Raw genomic sequence first — 17,794 nt, 5'->3', positions numbered from 1 at the left:
AGAAGTTTGTTTCCAAAGTTCTTGACATATCCTTTAGTTATGTTTTAAACACCAATGATGAGAGAGTTTTGAGAGATGTTTCATGACATTTTGTGGACAAATTTTCTCAACACCATTAAAATTATTATTTCATATATGTAAGATTTCTTATAGAAAAGTATTTATTTGGAACATAGTTATAATTATAACAAGTGAGGGTTGAAGATATTATTTCGACAACTCATAGACTCGATTGGTTTGCACAAATTTGGCCCAAACTGACTCAAACTAGCCCCTTAAGCCAACTTAGACACCAATTTGAATTGATCACCTATCAATTCGACATATTTAACGGATAACAAGTCAATCCTATGCAAGTTTTAAAACTATTGTTGCATCTAAGCATAGTGATTTCTTCAAATAATTTCAATTGCACTAGAAGAAAAGTTCATTTTTGTATCTACATCTGCATCTTGTTCAAATTTTACCAACACGTTGATCTATGTTTGAACTTCCTTAGCCTCCATGATATCATCACAAAGGCAATGCAAATTTTTTAGGTTTGTGGAAGGTAATATCCTGTAGTACTCAAAATTCAAAAGTTTCAAATCCAAAAAGTTTTGTCCCAACCAACTTCTGCGACCCTGAGCCTAGGGATATTCTACCAAAAAAACTAGCCATGTTACTACCTCTAGGAAATTCCAATCAAGTTACTTTCAAAATTATATTAAAAAATAATAAAATTTTTATCAGAGACTAGTTACTAAGTACATTCCCTTAGTAGTCACTTGAAGCATGTGTATAAAGGTAGCAACACATTCATATAAGCATGCTTTAATGGAAACCTACATAAAATATTACCAAAAGCAGAAAATTAAAATATAAGTTTAGCTCCAAAATCCTATATATTTCAAAGATGGAGGAAATTTGAAAAGGAAAAGCTATCCCAGAATCCCAATTTCAAGAATTAAGTAAAATGGATCCCAAGACAATTGATGTTGGACTTCAATTTTACAGTATGTTTATGTGGTTCACTGTCCTCAAAGATTGGCGACCACTACATCCAAGGAATATTTGTACTAGATGGATCCAAAAAAATAATCACTTCTTGTCAACTCAACCACACAGCCTGACCCCAAGAGTGTCAAAAGACTTGAACTTGTAACTTTTCAATAGAAAAGGTTGTTTACAGATGAGCTTTACTGAGGAGGACTAGCTAACCCTCGAGGCTAAGTTTGGGGTATGTTTATTTTCTTTCTTTTGTCTTTTGATTTTGGTTTTTACTTAGGGTGGGCATGGGTAGTGTGGTCAAAATGAGTTACAAAATCATAAACAACCATTGAATAGGGGTTAACCACATTCAAGCTTTGTTTAGTGCATTTTGTTTAATATATTGAAAATTCCGCTGAATATCTAGTTTGGTAATGATATTTAGTAATTCGCGTAATTGGAAAGATAGTGAAAATCAAAGATTGAAAGCCAAAAATAAAATATAACTAATACAGTTTGATGCCTCTCATTGCCCTTATTACACTCCTCTAGCTGAATGTTTTTTTGCATGAACAGACGTTAGAGTTGACCATGGCAGTATGTCGAGTATATGTCAATGGTGAAACCTTAACTCGTGGGTGCCACGATGCCATATCAAATACACAGGTGGGTATGAAGACACCTTGCTAAATATTATTATCGATTCCCAAAAACATTCACCTCGAACATGATGATGGTGGGATCGGCAGGCTAGAATCACCAGCAGTAGAACCAAATTCACCTCTTCATGACAGAGAAAACTCTAGTTACTTAATAGATGAAGTGGGCTGACATCCACCCAGATTCACAGAAACTCCTCTTGCAAATTGAGGAGAGAATTGTCGGGTACGGGGATGAAAGCGAGAGGCTTGATCAATGTGTTCGACTTTATGATACTTCAGCCCTAAATGAAGGTTTTGAACTTGATATTGCTCGTATATTGCAGGAACTTGGAGTAAACAACATTGTTATAGAGAGAGAGAAGGTGCTTCTTCAGGAACTTATGAATACTGCAAAGAGTATGCTGAGGAATGTTGAAGTTGCAGTTTGCTCTTTTATGATACTGTGACCTAGGTTCATTCATCCAACAATATCATCTGGTGCCACCATCTTCAACACCACCATCTTCAGGGGTCAACAATCCTCCAAATTCAGCAGCCTCTCAGTTTCCTATCTCCTCCACATCTATGATGGATTTCTATAGTGGTCTACCAACCAAACCCTCTCCATTTTTATAGAAGATAGTGGTAATATTTGAGAGACAGCTTGGGAGTGTCGACAATGGATTGAGAAATTGGAGCAATTTCTTCTCTCCAAGAGTGATGAAAACGGGAGTTCTAGTTCAGATTTGAGATTAGTACAGTCTTTACCCTCAGTGATATCTAATCTCCTTGAATCTTGATATATGTTGCAGCGCTAGTTGAGACATTTCATCAAAGAATAGGATCAATGTGTGTTGCATATCTTTCTAATCAACACCACAGGGGGGATAAGAACGACCCTTTCCTTTAAGTTTACAGACGAGAATTAGCAAAGAGAGAAGTTGCAACCAAAAGAGTTCATCCGACAGTGCATGCATCCACATTTTCACAAAATTCTACTGAGGTTGCTGGCTTGTTTGCCAGTTCAGCAACACCTGCCTCTTCTTTGATCCACATTTTCACAAAATTCTACTCAGGTTGCTGGCTTGTTTGCCAGTTCAGCAACACCTTCTTTGTCGGGCATGTCCCATTCTACATAGTAAAATCGTAGGGCTTTTACTGCTGCTTCGTCTGGGTCAGGTTTTTTCATGTTTAGTGCTCCATCATAGTCTTCAAGTTCTTCATCTTTTCTCTTTTCCACACCAACAACCTCTGCGCCTACTTCTATTTTTTGATCTTCTAGGGCCTTGCAAACACCCTCTATGTTTGGGACTTCGTAGATAACACCATAAATGTTTGGGGAAATACATCTTCTTCTCTTTTTCCTTTAGCCACAGTAGTTGCGAGTTCGTCATCAATGTTTCCATCTTCAACTTTTGGCATAGGTGCTAGAACTACTTCAGGTTCAAGCTTTGGGGTTGCTACACTACTCATCCCAAAAGAAGTTATGGGAGAGGTCGGGGATACTAGGGTCGGGAACTTTGGAGAAAATCTCACCATATAAAACATAGAATCCCAAAACTCGTACAACATGATGCTAAATGTTGGATAGTTTAGATTTGAGTGAATTCTTTCAAGGATGAGGTAGAGGAAAAAAGTTGAACTAAATTAAAGGGCACGTATATGAACAAAGAACCTGATTAATATTCAATTTCATTATAGGAAGTATGTAAGAGGAATTAGACATTCCACTACTTTCCATGGATGGTGAAGTCTCTATAGCAGCGGATCGAGCCTGCCATTGAAAATGGAGAGCTTGCGCATCTATAATTTTTTCCACCTATCATCACAATTCGAACCCTACATTATGAGAGGACTTCTTCCTTGCTTTTTCATTCATTTTCATTAACTAGTATTTTCACATATTCGTGAAAAGAAAAGCCTAAGCGTGCAAGTGTTGTTGAGAGTTGTACAAATGATGTGATCCGGATTTAAACAGGAACGCAACAAATTACAGAGATAACCATATACACAAAGATGCAGCAGAAATAATACTTCATTTCATTAATGGAAAATACTGAAATATGCTTACAAACAGAAATGGAAATAAACCAGCTAGGGCGATGGTAGCTTATCTCTGAGAAGAGATGTGGTGGCTACATGCCTCTGAACTGTTTCGAAGTGTCTTTACAATGAGGCTCGAAGGCCTATTTATTATTGAGAAACAATGGAAAACCCTTCACATTCCAAAACCTAACCCTAGAAGATGAAACGCCAAATTGTGGGCCCCGTTTTGGGGTGAGTTGGACAACCAACTTCCCGGGGTCGCGAATTGGTCGTATTATCTCCGTTTGATGTGCATGATAGCCCGTTGGAAAGATCTCTCCGAGGACTACGACGGAAAAATCGATTTTTTTTATAAAAATCGCTGGCGGTGGATTTCCCAAAAAACGTCGTTTAGGGCCTCAAAACGGCTCCGGAAGTTTAGGACCCGAAAAACTGCTAAAAATAGTAAACTGTGCTATAATTAAGGAAACTGAAAAACTGAAAGAGAGAGTTGTGGGGGTCCAAATGGGATAGGTGGGTGGCCACCAACGTCCACCTGGATCATTCCTCCCCCCTTAGGAAGCAATGGTCCCCATTGCGTTGAGTTCCTCCCTGAGATGAGGAAGCTCCTGCTAAGCTGGGTCTCTAGTGAGCTGTTCTGCAATCTCTGATGTGTCCAGAAATGGTGGGAAGCATGGTCGGCGATGGTCCACATTGAACAATCGGTGCAAGAGAAGGAATGGAGGAATGTTGTGCTTCAAAGCATTGTTGCCCACAGCCTTGTTACTGGTGTAAGGACCATGTCGAAGCGATCTGAGTTTCTGATGGGTTCTAGTAAGGCGCTCCCTCTGCAAATGTAACCAAACTTTGTCGCCCACCTGAAACTTGTGTGGTACCCCTCTGGGTAAGGAGAAGTTGTTCCTATGTTTTGTCAAGACTGTATCCCTCTGTTGCTGCTGCTGTGTGGAGGAACCCTTCACGGGTGTCATGGATGTAGAACCGATCTTCCCCTTACTTTGGGAGCGAACCAGACAGAAAATAAATTTCCTAGTCTGTGAGATGAGCTTGCTTCCTTTCTTAGCAGTGATCAAAGAGGTGGCGATAGGTGGGGCTACCTCCAATATCCTGTATAATGAATTATCCAACAAAATGATGACAGCGCGAGGCCTTGACTCATACACAGCATGTCGCCTCCACAAGTATGGTTGGCCTAATAGTACATCACAAACATCCAGAGGTGTAACATCACACAATACCTCGTCTGTGAAGGGCTTGATGCTGTAAGGAAGGCGGCACTGCTGGCGAACTTTGAGATCTCGTCCTTCATGAAGCCAACCGATACTGTACGGCTGTGGGTGTGGTGTAGTTGGTAGGCCCAACTGCTTAACGACCTTTGCTGAAATGAGGTTCTTTTGGCTGCCACTGTCGACAATGAATTGCAGCGGCGAACCCTTCACCCACATCTGTGAGTGGAAAAGACGTTCCCCCTCCTCTGGATCTTCGGGCTCATTTTTCTGGATCTTGGCAGTAGCAACAGTGGCGCTGGGATCTGCATCAATGATCTACTTCCCTTTGTCATTCCCCTTGTCGGGTTCTGACTCAGAGTCGGAACATGCATCTGATTCGGAAGCCTTCAACTCGGCCACCAGCGACTGCTTGGTCCGACACTCACTTGTGTTATGAGTGGGACTCTTGTGGAACTCACACCACTTTCCTGTGTCCTTCTTCGACTTCGTGGTGTTGTTCTTTTCTTGCAGCGTAGAGGGGTTGTCTTGGGTCACCCCGCCTTGGCTTTGTCATTTGGGCTTCGGATTTGCAGATCCAAAGTCTCGCTTCTTCTGTTTGAACTTTTGCTCGATTTTGACAGCGTATCGGTATGCTGTGCCGAGTGAGGAGCTGTTCAAGAACTCCATCTCTTCCTGGATGTATCTGTGTAGGCAGTCGCGGTATTTGAGTACCAGATGCAGCTCAAAATCTTTGATACCCAACTGTGTGCGAAGGGTATGAAAAATATTTGTGAACTCTGGTACATCTTGGTCTCGTCCCTGCCACAGTGTGGTCCATTTGATGTATTTGTCCTCATAGTTTTTTACAGCGTAGTACTACTCCTTGATGGCATCCCGGAAGTCATTCCAAGTGGGGGCGGCTGAAAACAGTGAGCCTGTACTTTCATCCTTCTGCTCGCAGTATGTTTCCCACCAGTCCTTGACGTGGGGGGCTGCTTTGAGAAGAGCGAAAACAATCTTTTCCCGACTTGAAAATTCATGAACAGAAAAATACCCATCTAGCAGATTTAACCATTTATCTACGGCATCTGCGTCTATTTGACCCTCGAAGATGGGGATTTCAAAATTAACTTGTACCTTAAACGGTGTGGCGTTTCCAGAGTAGCTGTTGGAAGCCGATGCGTCGCCTCTGGGTAGCCACTGAAGGATCTGCGCAAAGCTATCCATCATCGCGTTCCTTTGCCGCTCGAGGGCTTCTTCGAGCAAGATTCTGATAGGATCTCCTACCCCTCGTCTTTCTTCTCATCCGCCATGGGAGGTCGTCGAGATTTGCGAGGCTGGTCTTGCAAAGGTTCGACCAATTCAAGCCCTAACTCCTTATATCCCGACCTCGTTGGGGACATGCAAAGAAAAACAGAGAAAAAGCAGACCGCTCTGATACCACTGATCTGGATTTAAACAGGAACGCAACAAATTACAGAGATAACCATATACACAAAGATGCAGCGGAAATAATACTTCATTTCATTAATGGAAAATACTGAAATATGCTTACAACCAGAAATGGAAATAAACTAGCTAAGGCGATGGTAGCTTATCTCTGAGAAGAGATGTGGTGGCTACATGCCTCTGAACTGTTTCGAAGTGTCTTTACAATGAGGCTCGAAGGCCTATTTATTATTGAGAAACAATGGAAAACCCTTCACATTCCAAAACCTAACCCTAGAAGATGAAACGCCAAATTGTGGGCCCCGTTTTGGGGTGAGTTGGACAGCCAACTTCCCGGGGTCGCGAATTGGTCGTATTATCTCCATTTGAATAACTCGTTGGAAAGATCTCTCCGAGGACTACGACGAAAAAGAAGATTTTTATCAGAAAAATTGCTGGCGGTGGATTTCCCAAAAAATGTTGTTTAGGGCCTCAAAACGGCTCCGGAAGTTTAGGACCCGAAAAACTGCTAAAAATAGTAAACTGTGCTATAATTAAGGAAACTGAAAAACTGAAAGAGACAGTTATGGGGGTCCAAATGGGATAGGTGGGTGGCCACCAACGTCCACCTGGATCATGATGAGATGTCATGGCACCTGTCCTTCGAGTGGGAATCTTGATGTCCAAACTTTCATTCTCTACTCATCCTCAAAACGTGGTGAGCTGAAATTCTTCTAATTGCAGACTTTATGGCGATGTCGATGGGCGATGAGAGAAAATTAGAGGGAACCGTGGTTTTCTCTGTGGTAGGGAGGCCTAATTGTGGATTTTACATCTTCACAATCGCCTCCCTACTAATCTCTATGTGCGCTCACAGCCCAAATTTCTAAAAGATCACATACTCACTCATGCCAAATCCATCAATAACAATGGACAATTCATTTCCCCCTCTGACGCAAAGCTTCTCCTGATTCAAGAAAATATCGATGTCGATATAATTTGTGCATCGAGGAGTCTCACTATTCACAACTGACATTGATTCCTCAATCCTTAGAGAGATGCCAAAACCTAAAAGACGATTTAACACAATAGTGTCTTGCTTGGTTGTGGCTACATAATTAGTCCAAACAACTTCTTTATGCTTTGTTATAAGATAAATAAGTCCATCTCTCTTGACCTTTAAACCCGAGAAAATTTGTAGGAGAAAAATTTTTCAATGCCAAAAGTTGTAGTTGTGGTCTTCCTTGATTCCCATTATTAATAATAGATGACTGGGAAATGAGGGAAATCCTGTTACTATTTGAAAGTGAACTACCAACTGATATAACATGGGGGAGGTTTCGAAGAGCCTTCAAGAAAAAGAGATTTGTAGTACCCAAAATCATAGGAGGGGTCATTCATCTTCTTTTATGGAATTCAATATGGGAAAATCAGGATCATGGATTGTAAAATATGGACAAAAGTCAATACTACAAGGACGAGGTGCCATCAAACCCACAAGTCCAAGAACATCTTCACAACATTGGGATAGGGTTGGTGCAATCACTAGCAATGGTTACCCAATTAAAAGAAGCTCCTAGAGTGCCCATAGTTGTAACAAAATCCCTCTAAACATCCCAAATAGATCTGCCTCGTGGAAAATTTGTTGTGGAATGGATTCATTCAAAGGAGCTACTGGAGCCATCGCTGAAATAAAATCTATCGATGGAGCTCCCACAACCGGTAGGTATATTGTGTGCAGGAGGTAAGTGAGTTTTCAAAGTTGTGTTTTCTATTGGAAGCTCCATAAACTTCCCCGGAGCTAGGCTAGGCCATCTTGAAACATATGTAGCCACATGTTCAAGTGCTTGTTTGCCAAGATCAAAATACAAGGGCCCCAATATCTGTAATAGATGCTTAAATGCACTTAAATAAGGCCTATGTGATAGAATAACCACTGATTTTTGCTCTCTGCCTCGTTTAAGTCTTTCATCCTTCCTCTTCCTGTTGAATACGTATCCATATAGATATCTAGGACCACCGCTCCCTAGAACACCTCTGTTGCTTGTCCTCTCAATAACATTGGAACTTTGGAACAACCCCCAGTCAGATTCACTTCGCTGTAAGGACCCAAAGAAAACAATCCTTGAACTGCTTAATCAGGATGAGCCCAATTCACCTTTCTTTGCTACATATTTATCTCTAAATCTATTAGATATAACAATTGCAAGAATTCTAGGAACGGACATATTTGACCACCCCACTCCATCATTGCCCGAAATATCATTATTTGCACTGTAGAATCATAAACAGAATCTACAGAAGAAGTTTTGGATCCCAACTCACCCAATGACCTTGAATTAGCATTATCAATACCATCTTCCTCTACAAGATTTTGTCCCAACCTTTCATGTTCTTCAGGGATCAATTCGAGAACATATGAGGATGGATCGGTCTCCTCTCTTCCTGCAAGGATAGCAGAGGTATCTTGTTTCAATCCAGGTGACTGGGCATCAGGAGTTGCCCCTCTCCTTCTAACTTGAAAGAAAAAAATAGTCATGAACACTAGATCGATTCTGACACTGTGACGAGTCCATAAACAAACTGAAAGAAACGTTAATTTCCTTGACGGTGTCGAGAGAACCCGGTGGATAACATTCCTCAATGACTTGCCACTGCTCCAAGTCGAACCTGATGATATAGAAACACATAACCCATCTCCTAAGAGACTTAACATCTGGTCTAGAATTAAGCTCTAGCCTCGACCCAAATGACAAACTCTGATTCATAACTATATTTTATCACCAATTCTGCATTTCTAGGCATATAATAGATGGATTTTCCCCTCGTTTCAAAAAATATAAGAAATCCAAATTCCTTCAACATTCCCTGGACCTGCCAGACATTGGTTCTGTCCTAAAAATCCAACAGAAACAAAGATTTTTCAAATACCCTTTCCACCTTCTAGGAATTAATCATTCTCATAAATTACAGTCTGTGTGTCAAGCATTCTCTTAGTTTATAGCATGGGTAACGGCCTGAAAAATTGAATGGCCCAATTGAGATATTTCATTGCACTTTGAACGGAAAAATAGCCGAATCATAGTTCTGTCCAAGTCCAATTTAAATGTCGCTGAGAATGTTCATTGCTCTATCCACCATCCAACCAAAATATAACAAATCCAGGGAAAAATGTGCCATCATAATATGTGCATTTTCATCCAATCTGAATATAAAAATACCACTTATTTTCTCTACAAAATTCATTCATAAAACAATGAACCAAACCTAAAATTTATCAGGAGATTCTCTCTCACCCATCAAAGAAGAGCTTGAGATCAAATACTCGGACACAACGTATGTCTGGCTGGAAATAAAAAAGTGATGTCAACACCACCATCCATGTGCTTATTATAATCTCTTTATCAAGATTTCGGAGACCGAGCTCTTTACCTGTTACCTGAACAAAACAAGTTTACAGACTGAGGGGGTCATGAACTTCAAAATGTGGTTTTCCATTATTTGGGTATTATCAGCTGGGACATCCATGTCATTTCCAAGCTGCTCACATTCCCTCAATGGTGTGGGAAATTTTCCAAGGGGTGAAAATCTCTGGAATAATCGTAGTTGAAGAACTTCTCATATAAAACTGTATTTAGGTTACGTGGCTACAATGTCGTGAGGCACCAAAAAAATAATTTGGCTTAATTAACTGGGATATCGCTTAATTTTTAAAGCCTAAAAATTTAGTTGTGCAACTTCCCTTTTACTTGCAAATAAGATGGCGGGAATTTGGAATGTGACCCACCATTAAATGTGGTTTTTTTTCTAATTGTGTTATATTGGATAATGGATGAGGTGAGTTTCTGTTTTTTAATAATAAAAAATGTTATATAAATATAAAATGGAAATTTTGTATAAGTTTATTTTACACGGTCGGAAAGTTTAATAAAAAATATTAATTTTATTTTGGGAGATTAAAAAGGAAGATGTTATTATCCTCTCTCATATTAGATTATTTTTGATAATTAAATAGTTTTTTATGAATTTATTCTTGATTATAGGTTTTTGTGAATCAATTATAGATTGAGATTGGAAAGGTACCAATGATATTATTCTCACCTTTGGATTGGAGGGTGATGCAAATAGTTACATGATTGATAATGAAGATGAAGAGAGGCACTCACTCCCTCTCAACTCAATGGCACCTACCTCAAACCCTTGTAGGGTTCCACCCATATATTGCACAAGGCTTCTCGATTGTGAAGCAAAGCAAGGAATTCATTGAGTTCAAGGGAGAAGTAGAGCCATGACACCTCTAAATATCACTTGGATTCTTGTTATGTGTTTTCTATGACCAAGCTCAAAGGATTTCTCTTATGTTCTATGTGATTTTCATAGTAAGCCAACCTCATAGACCTACTTCAAGGAAACATTAACCTACACAACTTAACAACCTCCCAATGATGGTGATGGGCATGTGTATTTTGATGATGGTGGTGTTCATGTGTTTTATGTTGATGGTGATAGAGCTTTGTATCCTATTGAGGGTGACAAGCATGTGTCTTACATTGATGGCAACATGCATGTGTATTGTGTTGATGGTAGTGACCTTATGTCTTTTATTGATATTACATTGAGCTATATGTTGACGATGGTGAGCTCTTCCTATGGACTTGGATATTTTGCTCATAGCGGTTCCTAGTGGATTTAATTTCATTGAAATGCAACTTGTTGTACATAATTATAATGACTAACATAAATGATTGATTCATACTATTGTAGTACTTGTTAGGTAGTCATTGTTTTGTTCATACACTAAATTAGTCATTCATGTTAGTCATTTTTAGCTGTATTACTTATTAGCTAGTCATATATTTTAACGTGAGGCTAAATTTTTCGTTTATGTTAGTCGTTTTTAGTTGGGTCACTTAAGATTTTTCATTTTTGGTAGTATTTTACTTGGAAAAGCTACGGTGACTAACTTTTTTTGTCACCTAGTCACTAATTTCTCATTTTCTACTAGTGTCTGCATCTTTCTGGGAGATATACTAGTCACATATTCTTGGACTTGGGATGTTGAATTCCTTCTACCATTGTTGCATATTATCATGATCCCTTCATCTGTCATCAAACATTTCATTCTCAGGAGCTTCCAGTCAGAGTTCCTCAACTGTAGTCAACCACATCATACTTAATATGAGGACATGTTATGTTGATTTCATCTAGTGTGACTCATGCCTTCTTAAATTGTTTCATAGGAGGATATTCCTTTCCTTTGATAATGATTCAAAATAGAAGTAATGATCCTTGTTACCTGCAACCATACGACATGAATTTATAATATTAAATACAAGCATACATACCTTATTTACCTTTAGGTAACCTAAGTTTCTTTCAGCAACATCCTTGATTGAAAATATCTTCAACCCCTTGATCTGCTTCATCTCTCATGTCGTCATACCATCATCCCATGAACTCCACAAATTGGAGTTTCTGATGAAGCACTTTCTTTCTCTCTATGTTAGTGAATCCTCCAATGAGGATTCCATCTCGCATATCGTTATTTAGCATATGTTTCCCTTTCAAACAGATGTATGAGGAGATTTATCTTGGATGACTTCTTCCTTTGATCTTTCAATGAGGTCACCAAGAGCTATATCCTTCAAAGTTGACTATCATACATCCTTCATGTTTCCTATGGTGATGTCCCAAGCTCTTGGTTATAATGATTCCATGATGCCACGATGCATCCTATTATTTATTATAGCTATATCGTATAAGGTTTAGGAGCTATGATAAGAAATTTTGTGAGGGAGACTATCTCAGTTGAGATCTGCTACTTGCTCTTTTATTTCATTGGATATTGTCCCTTTAGGAAAATATTTCCTATAAAGTCCATAGTCTTTATTTCCATAGCATTGAATCTCAGCTATGCTCTTCTTTCTTTTCTGGGAACGTAACTTTCCAAAATTCCTTTCCTTCCAGCAAATGTTTGAGTTGTTTAACCTTCAACACTTTTTCCCTCAACTTGTCTTCTTCTATCTTGCATAGAAAGCACAAGTTGTCGAATAAGGTAACTTTCTTATCCCCATGGATATATGTTACCTTGTTCATTAGTTAGTGCATTTTAGATAATTGATGATTATCTTCTTATTATCTCTCCCAAATCTCGTAGATGAGATCATATGAAGATATCCTTCATCCTTTAATACCTTTAATTTTTGGGTAGATAATATCTAAGTTGTGTAGATTATATCTAAGTCATGTGACCTTCTTTACCGCATCTTTAGAGAGTATTCTTATGATTTTATCATATACATATCTTTGAATTATCGAGTATTTATATATGACGGGACCTTTAATAAGAATCCCTTTCCATGAATTCAAAGGATACCTATCCATTGATATGTCCAATGACTTCACTTTATTTGAGGAATATATCTATCATCCTTTTCCATGCAAGTAATTTCGATCACCCATCCAACTTATAGATCTCCTTGCAAACACGAAGTCATTTTATCAAATTGATTAAAGAATGAAAGGTACTTACTTGACAAGTGAAGATGAAATCTTATTACTTGATCAGTTTGATGATGGTTGAAGAAGATGTATTTGTATCTTCCTTGGATGATCTTCTTCAAGGGAAAGGAGAGGAACATTTCTTGAATGAGAGGGAACTTGCCTCATAACTTTGAAGATGATGATAATTCCTTCTTGCTTTCAAGATACTTCAACTACTTTGGTAGTGAATGAGTGCAGATTAGAATTCCTACTAGGGTTTCTACTTTCTCCAAGATGATGTGATCATCAACTTTGAAGTAATTCAAGCTACCTTACTTTGCAGATAAATTTAGAAGGGTCTTTTTGGTCTTTTGATGATGAATATAAAATCAAAATATCTTGTTGGTGGAGTCTTCTTCTTCGATCTATGGTTTGATTCTTCAATGTAGATCTTGATCATTTTCTTTGATAACCTTCAACTTGCTTTGATGCCTTTCTTGAAACTCGATCCTTGAATGCCTCTTTGATTAGATGCCATTCCTTTGTCTTTAGCACCTTAGCTCTGATACAATGTTGATAAATATAGGGCATTAGTATTAGCTGATTTATTTTCCATTAGTGACTTCTTTTGAATGCATTTAGTTGTGTATATTAGGATCTTATTTACATTACATTATTAGTGTTCTTCTTCATCAAACAGTAACCAATGCATGAACATAAATAGGAAAGAGACACAACATGTAAGCTATGAGCCAGGGGCAAAGCCTCTCACTCTTTGAGAGGAAAAACTACAAAAATTATTCTTCTAGAGATTCCAATTGACAAATACCAAGACCAAGACCATTGACCTAGTAGCCTCTCCAAGATCAAGACACAAGTTCCACTTCGCTCCTCTTCCACTTCAATATTCTTCATATCTAGACTTTCTTCATGAGATAATACCGAGACAGTGAGAGGATGTCACTCTGATATCATAGAAATCTTGCCAAGATTCTCTAAAATATGATCTCTGCAATTGCACCAAAACAAAGAGAGACCCTTCTTGTACTTATATCGAACTATGATTATTGTAGTCTTCTATGAAATTACTCCTTGCTATACCAAGACAAAGTTTCACCTTGTCACTGTAATCTAAACTTGTTGTTCTTCTTTTTCACTGTGATGTGTTAATGAGTACTCAGAAAATGATCTGAATTTCTCTTTACTAAGATTAACCTTGTTCACCTCTTCTCTATCCTTTTTATCCGAACCAGTCTTCTGTGCCACCCATTTGAAAAAATCAGAGACATGTGACCAAAATTATTTTCTATCGAATAGGGCAAGGTGCCTATTTATAATGCTTTGTCTGTCATATTAAGACGACATGAACTTATGAACCATTCTATCTTCAAACTGTGAGCTGACATGAGTTTGTTACTCCTTTTTGAAGACAACATGATGAGGAGGACTTGTGCTTATCGTTGGAGGGATATTTGACAATGATAATGACTCATATGCATTTGACACATGCTAAAGAAGGGCTCTTCATACATTACATTGACTGTTTGAATTTTAATGACAAATCCTAAGACTCTCAATGGGATCCATCTAAAATAAAATCACTTGCTCATGAAACCCATGAAGCAAGGCTTACAAAATTAATTTTATTTTCTTCATTACATCATTTAAAATGGTCACAATTACATGTCATTATGAAGACCAAACCTAGTTACACTTTTCAACAAATATAATGATATTTGTTTGGTGGTTTGGTTCTATGTTTCTTGTGAATTTTGTGCAAGATTTTTATGGTTTGTAAGCCTATGTAGGCTAATTGAATTTGTTTTTTTATGATTGTCGGTGAAAGTCAAAGGATATTCCTTTTTTCCAAATCTTTTCCTCTTCCTTCATTATATTATTTTTATTTCTCACATGCACATGGGTTGACTGCACAACCCTTCAAGCAGGCACCGATTGAGAGAACCAAATATTATATGAAAATATATCCACTTCTTACTAGTTTAAAGATGAATCTACCATTTTAAGGGTATAATCATCACAAATATGCAATTTGTATAGTCAAATATGCAAAGTTCTTTTGTTGGTTTTGTGAGTTCTATGCAAGATCTCAGCCTTGTGGCACCAATTGGTGAGGTAACACTTCAGACCTGATTTATTTTGTTTGTTGATTTCACTATTTTGAACCTGATTTAGAAAGGGATGCTCCCCACGGCTAGCACACAGTAGCTTGATTTGAGCCCTTGGAACACTGCACTCAGAAGACAATGTCTGGTGACAACACATCTAAAAATGAGATGCTCTTTTGACTCAGGGTCTTGATATGTAGTTTACAGATGTGGGATGCATTAATAAAATAATATATGCCATTTCCCTATTTTCCAACATTTCAAGTGGCATTTCTTTTACCCACCCCTGTTTTAGAAACCATGACCATTTCCCCATTTACATAGCATATACCAAATTTATATGTCCCTTAGTGTTGAGGACAGTTCCTATTTATACTTCATTTAAGATGTTTAAAAGTTATCACACAAAAAGTTGTGAGACACTAGTTGTTTTATTCTCCATGCTTTTGGCAGTGATCTATATAGAAAAATATCATTTGTTGTTAGCAACCATATCAAGTGAAAAGTTTAGTAGTTGAATTTAGATGTTTATAATGTATAACAAATTAACACATTTTGTATTTGGTAGTAGGAAGTAAAATATTTTCAATTTTTATTTTACTTAGTTTGAGTTGCTTTTGTCTATTTTAGGAAGGTGGTTTTGATTTGGATATGACATATATTACTGAAAACATAATTGCTATGGGATTTCCTATTGGCGACATCAATTCTGGTATTTTTGGATATGTGGAGGTAACAGTAAAAGAACTGAAGCCTTTGAATTATTTTTTTGTACTATGTAAAATATTGAGTTATAGTGTTCATCCTTTCAAGTAGTCTTGTGAATAACTATTCCAACCATTGAGAGATATTTTGCATCTTTGTTAAAAGAAAATCTATTATCATGTAGGGGTTTTATCATAATCATATGGAAGGGGTTATGAGGTTTTTTTAAAGTCATTGCATGGTAACTCGCATGATGTACCCATACTTTTATGTGTTTATTTCAAGGGACACTAGTAGTTGGTGTGCTCTATGAGCTGGTTTAGCATGTTTGGATTGACATACAAGTATTTTGTATTTTCAATCTATTTGGGTCCTGGGATGTTCATTATTTTTCCCACAAAGAGAGAGGTTGTTCTTTATATTGTCGTTTAGTTTCTAGGATTGGTTCATTTTTATCCATAGTGCAGGATTGGTATCTATAAGAAAAGATGATGTAAATGGATATCGTGAATCTTAAGTCAACTTTGTATATCCTTGGAACTAAAAGTGTAGATTCTAATTGTACATTGAATAATTCAATAATATTTTCATTGCTCAAAGCTAAAAGAAAAACTGAATGAGCTAACTGAAAGGAATGCAAGAGAATTTTCTCACCAAGTTACCGTAAAATGAGTGATTGACATGAGAATGATGACCTTAAAAATTTTCCCAACTCTTGGGATTGTTTCTTTACCTCTAGATGACCAAGTTAAACTTATACCAGCTTCCCTTACAAATTGATAGGTAAATTATAACTAATACATGATGGATTGACTAAAAATCATTGTCATTTGCTATGAGTGGGGTTGGTAGAAGATAAATTTTAATAGGACAATTTATGTGGCATTTCTTGATGTTAACGAGTAAATTTTATATGGAGCCCTATTAGTGCACAACATGATCCTTGCACCATTGATTTATGAAGCCAAATTAGCCTACTTACCAGGATTCCTAAGTGTGTCTTGCACAAGGAGTTTGAGTGGTGTTTGTAAATATTGGTCCATAGGGACTCCTGCCCATAGGAAAAGATAGCTCATTGTTGATATTGGCTTGATTTTGGTTGTTGCCTAATGGTTTTGTTGATATTAGCATGATTTTGGGTGTTGCATAATGGTTATGATATGTGGTGGGGAAACATGGCCCTAGACATAAATTTTGATAAATTTTGACATAGTTTTTTATGTATTGGTGTTTAAGCCTTTATGGCATTTTTGTATCTTTGGTGATGTATTGGTGTTTAAGCCTTTATGAAACTTTTGTATATGCTATTAAAGCTTACTAGGTGGCTATTCAACAACAAGAGGTTCTTTATCAATGAAAGTAATAAAAGGTTGCATGGAGACATTTCATCAAAAATAATGGATTTGTCACTTTTAATGGCAACTTGTTAACCAACTAATAGAAGATCACTTTATGTGCTATGAGAATGGAAAGAAGAAAAAATACATATTATGACCAGTGGGTTGATTATAAGAGAGTATTATTTCCTATGGTTTTTGGAAAATATGGATGCGTGTTAGGATATGGATGTATTAGGGTTATGTTTATTTTTGAAATGGATATTTTTCAGGATGTAAATGATTATGAAAGAAGAAAATCAAGTAGGTATATTTGGTGAGATACATTGGAAGGGGGTGTAAATGACAGTTTTAGAAACAATTACAAATTCCATTAATTTGTTTGACATATCTGAAATTTTTTGTGGATATGTGGAGATAACACGTGAAAATAATATTATAGAGTACAACTAGTTATGGATGGACTTATTTTTATTTTTTTGGACTCATAAAGGACAGGTAGGGTCAAGATGCAACAAATAAATCATTATGTTAGTATGAGGTTTATTTTCTCTAGACCCTAAGGATCATGGCATATTGGGGCATGATACCCACCCACATGTATGGTAACCAGATGAGAATTTTTTCTTCTATGATGTAATTTTCCAACCATTTGTCATATATTATTTATTCTATTTTTTCTTTTTCTTTCCATTAGTCTCCATAAGTTATATATAGCCTCAACATTTTAGCATGTAACTTAGTTTCCATGATTGTGCCTAAGTTTTTCTTGAAGGTTGAATACTAAGTTTCTAAGGTGTTATTTTCTATGGTGATGTTTTATGTTTTTTAATACAGGTCATCTGGCCACATAA

General features: G+C 37.4%; 2 pseudogenes; one reads left to right on the top strand and one right to left on the bottom strand.

Annotated features, from left to right (window-relative positions):
- Positions 1–1,786: 1,786 nt before the first annotated feature.
- Positions 1,787–2,884, top strand: LOC149168058 (nuclear pore complex protein NUP58-like; annotated as a pseudogene).
- Positions 2,885–7,175: 4,291 nt separating this feature from the next.
- On the bottom strand, positions 7,176–9,057 carry LOC149168057 (uncharacterized; annotated as a pseudogene).
- Between the last annotated feature and the right edge of the window lie 8,737 nt (positions 9,058–17,794).

The sequence above is a fragment of the Pinus tabuliformis genome, chromosome 5_1 (genome assembly GCF_031772625.1).
Source record: "Pinus tabuliformis cultivar Carrire ecotype Pingquan chromosome 5_1, CPIR1, whole genome shotgun sequence".
NCBI lineage: Eukaryota > Viridiplantae > Streptophyta > Pinopsida > Pinales > Pinaceae > Pinus > Pinus tabuliformis.
The sequence above is the reverse complement of the archived record's forward strand: the minus strand, read 5'-3'. Positions and strand labels throughout refer to the sequence as shown.